Raw genomic sequence first — 18,375 nt, 5'->3', positions numbered from 1 at the left:
TTGAACACCTGGCATTTTAAGTGCAAGATTTTCCACACAACATCAAACTGTTACATGGCCTGGAGACAAGACCGTGTAACCTTATTTTGATCTGTATGCGGGCTGGCACACGGGTTGCGACACGGCTGTGTGACTCAAACTTTGAATTGTACACAGTTTGACCACACGACCGTTTGACCCCTGTTTCTAAAATTTTCAAGTTTTTCCATATTTTCTATTTTGTTTCAAATTAGTCCTTGATTGTTCCCAAACTATTTTTAAGGCCCCGTAAACTCGATTTAAGGTTCGTAAATGTAATTATGCTCTGAATGAAATTTGGATTTGAATTTTGTTAGTTAAATTATTAAATGAATGGTTTAATAATGTTAATTGTTTTGATATGTGTCGTAATACTTTGTAACCCTAATCTGGTGACGGAGACAGGTTAAGGATGTTACATTTGTGATTGTTTTTAGCCTTGACAAATATTTTAAAGGTCAACTAGAATTCTGATACACACTATTGAGAATACTAAAAACCAAGGTGAAAATGGAGAAGCGAAGGAAAGATGGAAAGGCAGAGACAGTCCTAGTAGTGATAGGGGGCATGGTTTTGGACATTCAAGCCACTTCTTCAATTCCTCCACATTTAAGAACCATTTGTCCTGGCCAGGTCTCTTTCTCATCTCTCTCTCTCCCTTCCTTTTTGTCCTTTGATTTATTGAAGTAAGGAATAATTTGTTTAGGTACATTATGCACAAGGCGGCGTGGCCAGGAACATAGTCGAATGCATGACAAACCTTGGAGCTCAACCCTTTATGATTAGTGCTTTGGGATTTGACATGCCATGTCATTTCCTTTAAACATATCTCTAATGCAGCCTTATGATAATATATACCTTTTTCATAATATGGTTTACTAGGAATCAGATTGTAATATCTCCTATAATAATGAATATCATGTAATTATCTTATATCCATGGAACCTTGGTGTAGGAAAAAATTCTGAATAATCTAGTTTGGTCACTGAGATACATATACGCTTACCTATGCCCAATTTTATTTACATCAAAATATGTGTCTTAACCACCAGATTTGGGCTCTTCCCTTCACCATTTCCTTAATACTAATATTTTCTCTTTATTTCTTATCAAGAAATTTGTTGTTGGAGTATTGGAAATCTGCAAGGCTACAGACAGAAGGTCAACCTTCCTATTGAAATTCATTTGTTCTTTATTTATGATGGCTATTGTTGATTTGCAGTAGCAACATGATCATCTTAGTCTTGTTAATGTGATATATACTACAGTCAGCTTGATCAAACTTCTTGTATTTCTAAAAAAATAGTGTTGATGTGATAAGCCACTTTAGTTGGGTTTCTATAACATCTTACAGCTTTAAGTTTTTTTTTGTCTAAGATGTACCAAACAACTAGCTACATATACTCCACTTGTTTTTGGTTTTCAAGCAGGCATTAGGAAGCACCAAGATGTTGAGACTCCTATAGTCTGTCATATACTTGATGTTACTAGAGAGGTGGCGGTTGGTGTTGCCAGTATGGAAGCAGTTGTAAGTAGTGTTTGAACAAGTTGTTCATTTATATATCACTAAAAGTAGTAACTTGTATAAGTTTTAAGAACTATAATTAAATTTTGAACTTCTTTGCACTCATGTGTGTGTGTGTTTTGACTTAATGTAGGAAATGTTTCTTTCACTCGAGTGGATTCAACAATTCAAGCACACAATACATTCTGCTATTCTATTGATGGTTGATGCAAATTTGAGTCGTCCTACTTTAGAAGTTGCTTGCCGACGTACTTTTAAAACATCACTTTAGATTTGTCTCTCCCCTGGGTTGGTCTTCTGCTTTCTGCTAACTATTACGACTTCTATTCATCACTTGTTTGTTTTTTTTTTCTATGGTAGCAGCAAAGTCAAACATCCTAGTGTGGTTTGAGCCCGTATTGATTGCAAAATCTAAAAGAATTGCTCCGGTTGTAAAGTATTGTAACACCCCTAACCCATATCCGTCATTGAAATAGGGTTACAAAGCATTACCATAATTTATAGATTAAATACAGATATTTCATACCATTTAACATTTATATAAGAAATTAATCATATTTAATCATATTGTCCCTTATATGAGCCATTGAGGCCCAAAATATACATTACAAACAAGTTAGGAATAAACCGGGTACTCAGAGAACTTTTCGTAAAATTTCAAAATTTTTTCCAATGTGCAGGGGACACATACCCGTGTGGCCAGGCTGTGTGTCTCACAGGATTAAGAGACACACCCGTGTCTCAGGCCGTGTAGGCGTTCGAAATAGAGACACACGGTCGTGTCCTAACCCTTGTCCAAATTAGGGTGCTCATTGACTTGGGTCACACGGCCAAGCCACACGCCTGTGTGCTAGGCCGTGTAAGCATACTGACTTGCATTAAATAGGTGCACGGGTCACACGGCCAAGTCACATGCCCGTGTGCTAGGCCGTGTAAAAATACCTGAGCATTTTGTTTTGAAATTTTGAAGATGCAGGGGATACACGACCAAACAACACGCCCATATGCTAGGCCGTGTGTCACACACGGATGAGACACACGCCCGTGTCTCTGCCCATGTGGATGAAAATAGGCTACTTTCCAAGCTACATTTCTCACCCAATTTGTCTTCCACCTACATTAACAGTTTAACACATTTACAAGCCAATACAAGATCTTCAATTCAAGCCAAAATCTAGTTTTATACTTAACATTTCAGAACTTATATTCAAATATCCAAACTTACCAAATTAACCATATGCACATATATTTACATTTTACCAATTTCACTAACTCAAACCATGCCTCAATATACCTATTGTTTAACCATTATTTAACCATTTCAAACACATATTAAGCATGATAATGACACATATATACATATCAAAATGCACCATACACAACCCATTTCAATGGATATTTACAACAAAATACTTATAAGCCAACATTGGCCAAATTACCCTATACATGCCATTATATCCAAAAATTAACTTTCTATATGTACCGAAATGGACTGATGGATAGTGTGAGATATCGCCGCCAAGCTTCCAACCTAACGAGCTTCCAAATTACTATAAAACAGAGGAAATAAAATAGAGTAAGCATTTAATGCTTAGTAAGTTCGTATAACATGGAATTTAACTTGCCATTATTTTACATATAAGGTAAGCATACAAAACATATTCCAAACAACTTGTCCAAAATCCTAAACACATATCCTCAACCATCATGTTAGTCGTATAAGCACATGTAATAACCATTGATCATGGATGAATAGGGTCATCAAGCAAGTTCCACAACATTCAAGTAATAACCAAGTCATGCTTCAGGTATATCAAGTAATATCATTTCCATGTATTTCATGTATATATAGGTATTAGTTCGTTTCGAACTCAATTTATCTTATGTCAGAACTTTGCCCATTGAATCATTCAAAATATCGATGGATACACAGGTAGTACACACAAAGGGTACAACACTTAAATATGTCAATTCATATTCAGGAGTGCTCATAAGAGCACATAAACGGGAAACTCTCTCTCGAGCCATATAACGGGAAGCTCATTCAAGCTGTATAACGAGAAGCTCATAAGAGACGTAATCAAGAAGTTCAAGCTAGCCATTATCGAGAAGCTTCGAAGAGCCATTAATCAGGAAGCTCATAAAAGAGCCTTTAATCGGAAAGCTTCGAAGAGCCATTATATCGAGATGCTCATAAGAGTTACGGTGTGTCCACAGCATATGCAAGATCATAACCAATCAGGATGCTCCAAAGAGCTATTAACAGGAAGCTCGCAAGAAGCATATAACGGGAAGCTCGTGAGAGCCAAATATCGGGATGCACATGAGAGCTAATAACGGGACACTCTTTCGAGCTGTGGTGTGTCCGCAACACATGCAAGACCACAACCAATTTGGGAACCCTGTATCTATCGAATTTTATTCATTCAAACGGGACTTAATATTTGTCTGTGATTAACTTCATATACATGGAAATTGTACAAATCACAGACAATAATATTCAATTTAAAACATATAAATGTACAATTTAGTTACATGAACTTATCTCAACAAGTGTTCGTGTATTTGTAATCTACTAATCCGATACCTTCTCTTTTCCTTGTTCTAACTCCATATTTGGTCTATTCGAATCTATATGAATGAATTTAACATCAATTCATATTCAATTCAATTCAATTCACATCTTTGGAAAAATTATCATTTTGCCCCTATACTTTCATTTAATTATGATTTCGTCCCTAGGCTCGGAAAATAAAATTCATAAAATTTAATCCTTATTCCAAGCCTAGCTGATTTTTACATGTAACAATAAAAACCCAAGTATTTCATAAAATTTAGAATTTTCCATCTTTACAATTTAGTCCCTAAATCACAATTTCATCAAAATTCACTTTACAAAAATTATTTATCTATCAACAACCTTTCATTTTCTACCATAAAAATTCATAATTAAACTATATTCATCCATGGAAAAACCCTAGTACTTTGATAACTTTGCAAATTAATCCCCGAGATATCTAAATTAAGTTATTACGATATCGGAAACATGATAATTACTAAAAACGGGACAAAAATACTTACCCAATTAAGCTAAATAAGCTTGCTACCTTCAAACTCTCCTAACTTTGGGAAAGATGATAATATGATGATATTTTCATTATTTAATCATTTATCATCTTTTATTATTTTTACTTTCCAATTTAGTCATTTTCTTTAATAAATTTTCCAAGGATGAATTATCATTCTTATCTACTAACTCCTCTTAATGGTCTATTTTCCATATAAGGACCTCCAATTTTGAATTTTATAGCTATTTGATCCCTTTAACTACTAGAACTCAACTGTTGCATTTTATGCAATTTGGTCCTTTCCATCTAATTAGACACGTAACTGATAAAATTTCTTTATGAAATTTTTCATACGATATTTCAATCATAATACAGACCATGAAATAATTTAAAAATAATTTTTCTTCCGAACTCGAATTTTGGTCCTGAAACTACTATTCCGATTTCGTTGAAAATGGGTTGTTACAAGTATATGAGTGTGCTTGTTTTGTGCAATTTTATACTAATCTGTGATACTATTTGTAAGTTACAGTTGAGTGCTTTCCTTGCAGTTATCTCTCTCTTGCTATCTTTTGATTACTAATGAAGAGGTTTTCTGTACATTACTTTTGCTTCACCTAATAAAGATGAACTAATTGCTATGGCAATTGAAAGGAATAATTGTTCTACGGATACTTTGTTCCTGATGCTAAAACCAGCAATCTGGCTTTTGTTGGAGAAAGGTGTCAAAATTCTTGTTTTGACTATTGGTTTAGATGGTGTACTTTTATGCACTAAAGGGGAATCAATCTTTGAAGAATTTGTTTGGAAAAGATGAAGTAACATGGATTTAGTTGACAGTTATTTGAAAATACAACATCAACCTGCCCTTCAAATTTGTATTCTGATTCTAAGGTTCTTAAGAGAAGCCCAAATTTCTTAGCTATGCATTTTCCTGTACCCCCTGCATCTGCTGTAAGGGTTACAGAAGCTGGTGATTGTCTAGTCGGTGGAATGTTTGATTCCCTTTCTACAAGTTTAGATGTGATGTAGAGTGTAGCAATTGGTATAGCTGCAGCCAAAGCTTCGGTTGAGGTGGACAATAATGTACCTTCTTAATTTAGTTTGCCAACAATTACAAGTACCTTTGATTTTAGATCATCATTACTTTGGGTATTGTTTAAGCAGTAATCTACAACTTAAATATTTATATGAATAATGTGGAAGTAAATTCCATTCCATTATGTAGGTGATGCTAGATTGTGTATTCAGTTACCAAACTTTTGCAACATCAATCTAACTTGTAATGTCCAAACAAGGGGCATGGAGTTTTGGTAAACACCCGAAGTTAAAGCTATATGTGTTTGCCTTTTTACTGTTACACCAAAAAAAACCCTAAAAATTACGAATTGAGCTTTTATACACCATATTTGTAGAATAAATAGCAGTGTAGCCTTATATTTTGTTGGCATGACTATATCCTATTTTCTTAGTCTATTACTAAACTAACATTTTTTTAGATTTACCTCACTACAGCAAAATAGACTTTTAGCGGCCTTTTTTAGGCCTTTAGCGACGCTTTTAAGCGCCACTAAAAGTATTAGTAGTGCTTTCACAAGCGTCTAGTGGCACTTTTCAAAAACGTCGCTAAAGATCATGACTTTTAGCGGCGCTTTTATCACTAAATAACAAACCTTTAGCGGTACTTCTCGCAAAAATGCCACTAAAAACATAACCTTTAAAAAATTATTTTAATCAAATAATATTTATTTTTATGGTAAATATTATATTTTATTTTTTAAATTTGAACTTTAAATATACTTTTTAAGGATAAATAAAAAAATATTATTTAAATTAAATTTTCTATGAAAATTTTAACTTTAAAAAAATATAAAAATTAATGAATTTAGTTTTAGAATTTAAAATAATAAATTAATAACACAATTAATAACGCAACCTGAAACAATATCGACAAATAAAATCCACAGAACTACATAATTCTGCTCCAAATGCTAATTAATCTTTAAAAGGCCGGAAAAAAGAACTAGTTGCAAGATCAAACAACCACAGCAATAGGCATGTCTTCCCAAGGAGTTTGAGCCATATTAAATCTCCCAGTGACACTTCCCCTTCAAATCGCACGGCTGCGGATTCCTCTCATTCATTGTTATCATGAATTCTGATACCAGCACCACTTTTATCTTCTGTAGGTAGTCTTTTTTGTGACTCAGACACAATCTAGTTTCAAAAGCCAGTATGTTTGAAGACATATACATGACCACACCAAGATAAAAAAAGAAACATCAGCCTTAAAATAGATATCCCAAATCCAATAATATAGTATATTTTAACAGATCATCTAATGGGATTTTATTAAAATAAATAAATAAAGAGTAGAAACACATTTAATTACTAATTGCATTTGTGGATGAGCCCCAGAAGCCCATAAATGAGACATTATCAATTTCAGACAAATGATGCACTCTCAACCGATCAGTTGATCATACACTTGAAAGAACATGCTTCAATACAATTTGCATGAATATTAATAAGGAAATTATACTGATTAACTAGACAAAATATAAGATTCTTTAAAAGAAAAAAAAGTAGGTATATCACAACAGAAATAGCTTCCCAGTAATTCAAACCCCAAGAAAACTTAATTCCTTCAGAACAAAATAGTTGAGAAAAAAATTAATATCCTAACCACTCCCAAAACTAGACAAATAGAAAATTAGTGAAGGCCCTAACATCATAGATTACAGCAAAGAGACTGACTGAGTTTGGTGTTACAAGTGAAGTGGACACCAACTCAGTTGGGGGAAAGACAAATAAAACAAATTTACAAGAAAAAATTAGTACAACAATAAGATCAAATAAGAAATTCAATTTTTAATTTTAACTAAAAGTCACTCCTAGTTTTCACTTTAATTTCTCTTTCATTAATAATAATTAGTTTTTTCAAAGAAGAAAAGAACATTAGTGGAGAGTTATTTTTAGATTCTTTTATTTTTTTCACCCACATGATGAGCATATAGTAAACATAGTATAGTTACAAGTATATATTATGCATCGAAAGATGGCACAATCAAGAAAAGAAACAAAACAGTGCCATTCATTTTTCTTTATAATTAATAAGACAATCCCTAAAGAAACAAACTACACTTACAGATATATACTGAATGACTTCTTCACTACCAACAATAGAAGCAGTTATGCGCTTTGCTGGCTCAACAGAATATTCAGCTCTAGCATTCCGGATTGCTCGAGTCTAGCACATAAATTACCAGAGCTTGTAAATTTTCAAATCTTTTTACCAAATCAGTACTCCTGGGAAGAGAAGTTTGTGGCCAGGAAGATATTATAAGAGCTTCTCTCCGATTGGGAAGTGCCTGAAGATAAATAAAATAAAAGAAAAATCCACAGTTACATCTGCAGAAAACCTTAGGGGATGCCTAAAACAATAAAAGAAAAGAAAAAATATCATTTCTTGTATCAAGCACTATTCATGTATGCTATAATGTGAACCCAAAATTCACTTAAGTACATGTGCATAACATTAAATCTAGACTTGATAAGGTGCTCATAAACGGAAATTGTGTTCCAGCAGATTTTATCCAAACTTAATATTAACATGAATGATCAGATTCAAGAATATGGTAAACTAAATGAGTTTAAATTATAAAAATTATATTAACAAAAAAGGTGGTAAACACTACAAAGCCCACACCTGCCACAGTTCCTCAGTTACGAATGGCATGAATGGATGTAATAATTTCAGTATATTCTTGAAAACGTAGAGTAGAACTGTCTGAGCTACTAAAGCAACTGAATCATCTCCAGAGTGGTGAATGCGAGCTTTACTGACTTCAATATACCCAAGCAAACAACAAAAACATAAATCCCTAGCATGGGTTGCAGATCTAAAGACTGTACATATAACACAAAAATAACTATAGCTAATCAGAGTAAAAATTATACCAGTATTTTTTGCAAAAAAAAACATACAACCATGACAGGTATTTCATGTATGTGTCAACAGCACATACTGATCCAACTTACAATAGAATTCTAGTAATGATAACAATAAAATAACACACACTATCCACCAAATGAATTTTATAACTTTAACCTTAGAAAAAAAGGGCATTACGTGCTATATAACAATAGCATAAACTTCATTACTTTTCAGTTTTCAAGATCTGTAAATACCAAAAAATCCAGACCTTAATGGCATAAAACAATTATACCAGTAACTTTCATTTACAGAAAAATTAAGTTACACCCTATGCAATAATAATAGATTTCTTTTTCTTCTGAGAGTAATAACATTAGTTACAAATGCAAGCATAACTCAGATTAATACTGTTGATAGTACAATCAATAAACACAGTGAATACTCCACCTATCCAATAATTAATAATATATATGTGCCATCGAAACAGTATAAGTTCCTTTGCAATGCCATCGAAAGAAGCTAAACATATGTCACAATAGCAACCAGTAGAAAATAACAAATCAACAAGACAAATGTAGGGGTGAACATTCGATCGAATCGAATCGAAAATTTTCGAGTTAATCGAGTTTTCGAATCTCATTTTATCATCCTAACTTTATTTGAAGTTTTCTCGAATCGAGTCGAGTGAGATGGAATTCAAATCGAATCGAATCGAATATATTTGTTCGAGTTAAATTTTAAAAAATAATTTTGGGTCATTGTAACCACTGTCACCCATCGTAATAAAATTTGTCTACCTTAATCAAATTTTTTATTAACTTTCATCACCTCATAATTTATTTATTAATTTTTTATATACTGGTTAGTTTTTTTGCTTGCTTAGTTGTTTCAATTATCTTCATATTCTTGTCACCATGTATTTTGGAATTAAAAAATATATTAAATGTAAAAATATAATTTTTTAATAAAAGTTATTTTAAAAATAAAATGTGAAATTGATATCAATATAAAATTTTAACACGAATATTTTATAGCATAATTAATAATTCAATTTTAATACAAATATTCAATATGACTAAACAATTCAATAATATAAATAATATAAAATGTGAAATTTAATTTAATAATATAAATAGTAGATATGAATAAAATTATTACTATTTATGTTTAGTGATTTTTTTTGGATAAGTTTGATTTTTTATTTAAGAGTAAAGAGTCAGAAGTAAAATTTTAAGGGGAAAATAAAAAGTTTTGGAGAATAAAAATTTGAGGGAAAGTAAATATGGGGGAGTAAAATTTGGGAGAGAAAATATTTAAAAAAAATTAGAGGGGGGAAAGTTTGGGGTAGATGAGAGGTGGAATGGGAAGGGAATAAAAGTTTTAGGGAAAAAGTGGGAGAGAGTAAAAATTTTGGAAGAAAATAAAAAATTTTGAGGGTTTTAGGGAGTAAAATTTTGAGAAAAAGTAAATGGGAGAGTAAAATTTTGGTGGGAAATGAATTTTGGGTAGATTGGGGGGTTAGGAGGGGAGAGGAGTAAAAGTTTTGGGGGGAAAGTGAGAATGAGTAAAAGTTTTGAGGGAAAAATAAAAAGATTTTGGAGTTTAAGGTAAAAATGTAAAATATTACTGTTTGATATTCGAATTATTCGAGTTATTCGAATTCGAAAAATCAACTCGATTCGAACTCAAATTTTGAACAAAAAATTTGAGTTGATTCGAATAACTCGATTAACTCGAATAACTCTATTCGTTTAACTTGAAATTCGAATTTTTTTCGATTTTTTCGAGTCGAATCGAGTTTTACTCACCCCTAGACAAATATTTAGAAATACAATGTAACACTAAATTTTGGACAAACCAAAGCAAGAATTGAGTTGAAAACATAACATGGAACACATATCAAAAGATGTTATGTAATTGCAGATCCAAATAGCAAATAAAAGATAGGAAACTACATTAAAGAAAACAACTTTTTAAAGTGACCAAAACAGCAAACAAAATGCAAAATTCCAAAATCAAAGTCAAGATATAAACATCCATACATCAAGATCCGAGGCTTAAAACCAAAAGTAAAATAGTATTAAAAAAGTTGGATCAAACTCAGATCTTTAAAATGAAGACTGTTTTCGGAGAAACCCACCAAAACCCAAAATTCAAAAACAAAAAATAGAAGAGGGAAGAGACGAGGGTTGAGCTTACAAAGCAGTCATCATCAATGGTATAGACGTATTTCTTCTTGGAAACCATGTACTCAAAGCACCTACAAGTAGAATCCTTGAAAGAGATACAAGAAGCCTTAGGACCCAAAATGGACATTGAGCAAAGAAGAGCAGAGTAACGGATTCTCGCCGCGGGAGTGTCTTGACATGGGAAAATGGAATGCGCGTGGATACACTGGCATTGGGTATAAACAAAAGGGTGTTTTTTTGTTAAACGTTTGCGGCGGGGATAACCATTGGAGAGCAGAAGAAGAAGAAGAGGAAGTAGAGAAAACGATGAAGAAGGAGTTCAAAACATCGTCGTCTGGTAGCGAGATGGAAAGCTGGGTTCCTTTGATAGGGTCAGGTGAAGAGGAAAGAGAGAAAGGGAGAGGGGAAAGGGTAACAAGAGAAAGGACTTAGTGAATAGAAAGGAACGGGTATCAAAAGGTTCAAAACATTGTCGGCCATGGGAAGATTAGGGATTTCACGGGGGAAAATTTCGGGTAAAATGCGATTTTTAAAAGTAAAATATTTTTTGCGGCGTTATTTTATAAAAATGTCGTAAAAAATTATTTCATTTTTAACAGCAAGTTGTTTTGCTCTATTAAATATTTTTTATTTTATCTGTTAAAAATTATTAGTTAAGTGATTTTATAAAATATTTTTTATTATTTTTTATAAATTAAACTTTTATAAAAAAATTAAGTACTCTCAAGATAAATATCATATATTTTAATAAGAAAAAAATATTAAATGGCTGTAATTAATTATTAAGTTTGAATTATTCAATGTAAGCAATTAATCTTTCACGTATCAAATTTCTATTCAAGATTGAGACGTTAATAACGATTTTATATTATTCATTTTCGATCTAATCTCCATTTTATTAGAGATATTTCTTCCAAACTAAAATATAATTATTTTGCTAGATGTTCGATGTGGAATGATTTTAGATTTTGTATTTCATTTCTATTTGTTATAATTTGGTCCTATCCAAAATAGATAGTTACTTATCCATATCAATCTGTTACATTAATTTATTTATTTATCAATTTTTTAAATCTAATATTTAAATATATCAAATGGTTTAAACGATTTAATCTAAATTTAGATTAAATATTTTTAAATATAAAAACATTAATTAATTATATAAAATTTCATCATTTAACAAATCTAAAGTAAACCTTAAATCCTAAACCATTTAATATATATAAAATTGATCTATTATCTATTAAACAATTTAAACTATAATCATAATTTTAATATATTAAAATTAATATTATCTCTTTTATAATTATATAAGAAATTATTTATTATATAAATTACAAAGCACCAATTAATCTAAACCCTAAACCCCTAACCCCTATCTCTTGAACCCTAAATTATAAAACATAAACCTTAAGCCTCTAACCCCTCTTTTACAATTATATAAGAACTTAATTAATATATAAATTAAAAAATACTAATTAATTTAAACCTTAAACCCTAACCCGACCCCAAATCTCTAAACCCTAAATCACTAACTCTTAACCTCTAACATCTAACATCTAACCCCTAACATCTAACCCCTAACCCCTATCCCCTAACTACTAACCCCTAAACCTTATTTAATATATAAATTAAAAAACACTAATTAATCTAAACCTTAAACCCTAACCCAAATTCCTAACCCCTAACCCTTAACCCCTAAACTTTATTTAATATAAAATAAAACACACTAATTAATCTAAACCCTAAACCCTAACCTAACATTGAATCTATAAACCTTAAATCCCTAACTCTTAATCTCTAACCCCTAACCCCTAAAGCACAACCCTTAAATCAGAATCCCTAATCCATAATCCCTAATTCCATAATCTATAAACCTTAAAATTGTAACTCCTAAACCGGCCTTAAATCCTAAATTAACCATATAACCTAAACTATATATATTAAACCCTAAACTATAATGATAATTAATTAAATATTTTAAAATTAATACTATTGTATCTTTTACAATTATATATGAAATTATTTAATATATAAATTAAAAATCAATCAGTCATGTACTCAAAAAATTTTAAAATTATTTTAAATAATAGTATTTTAATTTTTCTATTTTTAACAAATATTTTTCTATGTTTTTTATTTCAAATTATTTCTATGTGTCATTATTTCAAATTCATCCATTTTTAAAAAATATTCAATTAAAAATAAATTGAATTTTAATTAATATAAATAAACAAATTAAATAGTAAATAGATAGATAAAATGGTTTTGCGGTACTTTTTTAAAAACGTCGCTAAAAGCCTGAGCATTAGCGGCGCTTTTTCAAAAACGCCGCTAAAGCCCCAAAAGTAGAAAATTGAGCTTAAGTTTTTTGCGGCGTTTTTCCAAAAAATACCACTAATACTCGATTTTTAGCGGCGTTTTTTGTCCAAACGCCACTAAGAATATCGCTAAAAGCCTGGTTTGGTGTAGTGCCTATTATAAAATCTGAAGGTGTTGCAAGGAATTGGATTGCCTTTGTTACCAACGTATTGTTTGGTTTGGAGATATGAAATTTGATTCTCATGGTTTTACTTTTTTGAAATGCATCTGGATAAGGAAGGGTGAGCTTTGCTTTCCGAAACCATGGTCCAATCCTTGACTAGATGACATGTGAGCATTTTTTACCTCAATGGTCATGGATCCATGTGTTTCCAGTTTTGTTTCAGAATTTTTGCTTTGACCGGTGCATGCTATTAAAATGCTTTGCTTGTGAGTTGTCAACTTTCATTTTCCAGTTTGAAGTTTGTCTTTAAAGATATTCTTCAACACATTGTAGCAATCTTCCATATTTCCAACTCCTCATGATCAAGAATTATAGCATGATATAGGATTGGATAAATCTTCCATATTTCGTAAAAAATATTTTAATATAATTTAATATAAAATATTATTTCTAAATTTCAGAAAATATAAAAATAAAATATTTTAAATTTTTTATTATAATTTAATATAATTTATAAAATTAATTTATATACAATATGTTAAATATAATTTAATATAAAAAATAAAAAATCTTTTAATATTGTCGAAACCTTTTTTGAAATCGACTTTTTATGAAGTGTGATCGGATCACCTCGTAATTTGATTTACTAAAACAATGATTTTTGGTCTACAAAATTCAGGAAATGAGTTTGGGAGTTGGTTACGCACGAGGAAGGATTAGCACCCTTGTGATGCTCAAAATTGATACCTAGTTGATTACTTGATGTTTTAGTATCGAGAATTGAAAATTTGAAGGGAGTTTAAAATACGATCCCACCTTGCATAATGATATTTTTAATAAAAATCACTTAAGTAAATTAAAACGGATGTAAAAGACCTTCTTATCTTGAGGTAAAAGGTCACAACCCATAAGTTAGGACACAACATCTCGAATCCTCAATAATAAGCTTGCTCATGATTTGATTATTTAATTAAATCTTATGTAGTTTAACTTTAAAAGGGATGTTCAGTTATCTAGGTTCAAAGAGAAAGTCGAACCCCGTAAGTTAGGGCACGACTTCTCGAATCTCCAAATATGGAACATTGCCTTAATTTTAAAATTTTATTTTTTTGAGTAATAACAAATGTAATATTTAAAACAATGTGTATTTATCTTATTTGGATAAAATACATCGATAGATAAATATATCTAATCATAGTGTATAGTATAGTAATAAATGGAATAACATATAATAGCCATATGGGTAGAATGTTATAATAAATAGAGGAATACTATAATAATACTAATGTAATTGTAATAATAATAACAGTAATATTAATGATCAAATCATAATATTAATAAAATAGATAAAGTAATCTTAAAATAAAGTAAAATAGAAAATGCATGATAATAAAGATAAATAAACACGACATGATAAAGTAATCATGCTTTTTTTACTTTTATTTTATTATTATTCTTTTGAAATAAGATGAAAAAAAAAGTCACCTTTGTTAATGTTTTTCTTCTTTTGATTGTTTTTTTTTGGTATGAATCTGATTTTTTTTCTTTAAAAAAAAAAGAAGAAGTCCCCTTGAATTTTACAAGAAATAAACTTTTATAGCCGTTTGAAATTACAACATTTTCTTTTCTTTTTTGTTTCTGCACTGGTACTGTTTTTTTGCTACTGTTTGTCCTTTTTTTTATCCCTTTTTGCAGGTTTGACACTCGGTCAACGGAGGAGAGAAAGACAAACCTTTTGCCACTTTGGTGAAACGGCGGTAGAAAGGGTGCGTCAGGCCTCAGGCGGCGTGCGTGCGAAAAGGGAGTGCAGTGGGAGGCTAGGGTTTTCAGTTTTCTGAAAACTTAGTTTAAGCTGTTGGGCCTTCAGGTTTTTGTTAGTTTTGGGCCATTTGGACTTCTTTTTCATTTGGGCTTGTAATTTATTTTTCTATTCATTTGTAAATTGGGTTGGTGTTGTAATTTGGACTTTGGATTTATTTTAATTTTTGTTTTTGGTTTCTGTTTAGGGCCCGGACAAAATTGGGCCATTACAAATATAATTTAGTATAAAATATTATTTTCAAATTTTAGAAAATATTAAAATAATTTATCATAAAATATTAAATTAATTTAATATAAAATAATTTATATTTAAATATTATTAGTTTGATAGAAAATATTATTCTTTAATATTAAATTGATGTGGAAAATACATTAAAATGTCAAAAGGCATATTTGTCATTTGAGTTTTTTTTTTTTTTGCTATTACATATCTATTTCTCTCAACTAAACACATAAAAACTATTACAATACTCCTTCCGTTCCATCCAACCAAACTATTGTTTTGCCTATTCAATTCCATTACAGCACTATTTCACTCCCACAGAATGGATATTCCATTATGGTCTTATTTTATTTTAGTGAACCAAACGTGCCATTAGAGTCCTAAAGTACATCAAGCATATCTTTATCTCGATGGACATCCACTTAATGATAAAATATTCATAACACTTCTTTTTGGATGTCTATTGGTAGATAATGTACATCGTTAAAACCTTACTAAGATAAAAACCATATGAGAAAAAATCTTAATGAAGGAAAAATAGTACATATATTTATAATACATATAACATATTGTCTCATTAAAAATCTTACCAAGAAAATCCAATGGGACAAAACCTTGATTAAGGAAAAAATAATATAACGTGCATTTACTCCCCCTCATGACAACATCACATGATATCTCAAATTCTACGTATTCAATCTTGAATGCTAGCTTTTCAAATGATCACTTGAACGTATTTACTAAGCATTTATATCATCATTTTTTGAAAGTCATGAGTAAGGAAAAAATTGGGGGAAATATATTTTGATCTCTTCAGGAGTTCCAACAATAATCATAACAAACTTTGATAATGATCATTTTATAAAAATATAAATAGGAATTTTAATCATTTTATAATATTCTTTCAACTACTATTCACTGAGACGAATTTATCACATATGTTCAAATCATTTCAATTTATATAAATATTTACGCAAACATATTTTCTTGGGAATTTCTATATGCTTCTAGCATTTTAAATACTTTAAGGATTTTAATATAAACTTTACTATATAGTGATTCATATAAATGTTGCAACAACAACTATTACACGTATGTCAAATCTTTCACGAAGTGCTAAACCAACAAGACATATCAAGATTATTAGATCCACCACAAAAGAATATTATAATCAATATCAGGACTTAGCGAAAAATTTCATTTATTGCATTTCATAAAATCATTCATTTGTATCTTGCTAGCTTTATACCTTTAGACGTTTGGACTATTGGTCCAAAAACTGCATGAATTTAATACTACTTGAATTGTGTCTTTCTATTTTGGTTGATCTATTCATGTCTACATTTCTCAAAAATTTTATGAAGATTCTAATTTTCTTTCATTATTTTAGTAATATTATTACATGCAAAATCATTGTCGACAACATTTCATTATCAGTTTCGTATTTTCTCGTATTGACATAACTTATCGAGATCGCTTTATTTTTACTATTTCAATCTTCAATTTCAGGTACATGAATTTTTTTGGAGTTTTAATAATTAGTTATGTCTCGGGTCTCTTCAAGAGCACCCGTCTCCACTATATGAACAAATATATATTTATTGTTTTCTTGTCGAGATTTTTCACATTTGAACCAATTAATCTACAATGCTTCAGGCATGCAATTTATTCTAACAAGTTATCCTACTAGAACTTCAATTCAAATCAAAACATTAGTTGATATATAACACTTGGTTATTCTCATTAGGTTAGCAAATCTATTTGACAGTTAACTTGCAATAAAATAATAAAGAGAATTTTGTTATAAAAGAATTTTGTTTTGTGAGTTTTTTTTAAGGGAATTTTGGTTAGAGCATAGTACTAATAACATGTTATGAAATAAATAATAAAGTAAACAAAGAACAAAAGAAATAGAAGAAGCAAGAGAACTCTGAATTTTATTTGTAGTAGGCCCAATTTGCCTGGCCCCAGCAAACAATCCAAATGTCCATTACAAATAGTCCATCAAGCCCAAAATTACATCTAGCCCAAGTAGCCCAAAATAAAAAAACCTAGAGGCCCAACAGGCTCAAAACCTAAAACCTAAAACAGAAACCCTAACCCTAGCCGCGCTGCACCCTAGCCTGCCACCACTAACTGCTCAGCCACCTCTGTCAGCGCCGCACCAACTCCTCTGCCACTGCCACTGTCACGTCGCCCACTTGCACCGTCCACTTGCACCTGTAAAAATCAAAAACCAGAAGTGACAATATACGAAAATAGATTAAAATTTTTTGTAAAAATTGCTATATAAGCCATGGTAAATCTTTGTAATCGGGTTGGATTTTTTTAATACAAAAAAATAGATTCACAAACAACAAATAGCAAAAAGCAGAGCAGATCGAAAGGAAAAAACTAAAAATGTGCTAAAACTATTTATATTCAAGTTTTTTTTGTTATTTATTTCCCTTTGTTTTTTTTTTGTCAGATAACAACTCAAATTTTTTTGTTTTTTTATTTTCTTTATTTTCGGTTTTCTTTTTAAACTATTTATATTCAAGTTTTTTTTGTTATTTATTTCCCTTTGTTTTAAAAACTGCATATAGATAAATATATATCATATATAATATATATTTAAAAAAAAGACAAAACTTACCTGAAGGGGGGTCCAACCACCATCCACAGCGGCTCCCTTCGTCGGATTTTGAGCAGGGGGCCCAGAGAAAAAAAAAACAAAGAGGAAACCCTTTTTTTTGAAAAATATGAAGCAAAAATGATTTTTTTTTCTTAAGATTTTAACTTAAATAGGCCCTATGAAATGACGTCGTTTTGGGCCAGTGCTCCAGGCGCCAAAACGGCGTCATTTAGCCCCAGACCCGCGTGTTGACTCAACCCGCTTAGGAGGATCCGCGTGTTTTTGCTTAATGGGCTATTTGTGCTTTTGGCCCTTCCGCTTTTTTATTTGTTTACAATTAAATTTCTTTTGTTTTCAATTTTTACCTAAAATTTATTCCGTCTTTCAATTTGGTCCACCTTGAAGCTGTGCGTTTTGAGGGGTGGGGATTATTGCTCATTTGGTCCATCCTTGTTATCTGACCGTTCTATTTGGTTCTTATCTATTTTATTTATT

At 30.7% G+C, this 18,375-nt stretch overlaps 1 long non-coding RNA gene and 1 pseudogene across 2 annotated transcripts; one reads left to right on the top strand and one right to left on the bottom strand.

Moving 5' to 3' along the window:
* Positions 1-528: 528 nt before the first annotated feature.
* Positions 529-5,781, top strand: LOC107943493 (pseudouridine kinase-like; annotated as a pseudogene).
* Positions 5,782-6,515: 734 nt separating this feature from the next.
* Positions 6,516-11,236, bottom strand: LOC107946158 (uncharacterized). Of its 2 annotated transcripts, none has more exons than XR_005921693.1 (4): positions 10,748-11,236; positions 8,321-8,457; positions 7,760-7,982; positions 6,516-6,828 (listed from the first exon to the last, which is right to left on the bottom strand). It is a non-coding gene; the product is annotated as an uncharacterized lncRNA (long non-coding RNA). The 2 variants fall into 2 exon arrangements; XR_005921694.1 differs by having other exon boundaries at positions 8,321-8,520; positions 10,748-11,232.
* Between the last annotated feature and the right edge of the window lie 7,139 nt (positions 11,237-18,375).

This window comes from Gossypium hirsutum, chromosome D12 (genome assembly GCF_007990345.1).
Source record: "Gossypium hirsutum isolate 1008001.06 chromosome D12, Gossypium_hirsutum_v2.1, whole genome shotgun sequence".
Classification (NCBI taxonomy): domain Eukaryota; kingdom Viridiplantae; phylum Streptophyta; class Magnoliopsida; order Malvales; family Malvaceae; genus Gossypium; species Gossypium hirsutum.
The sequence above is the reverse complement of the archived record's forward strand: the minus strand, read 5'-3'. Positions and strand labels throughout refer to the sequence as shown.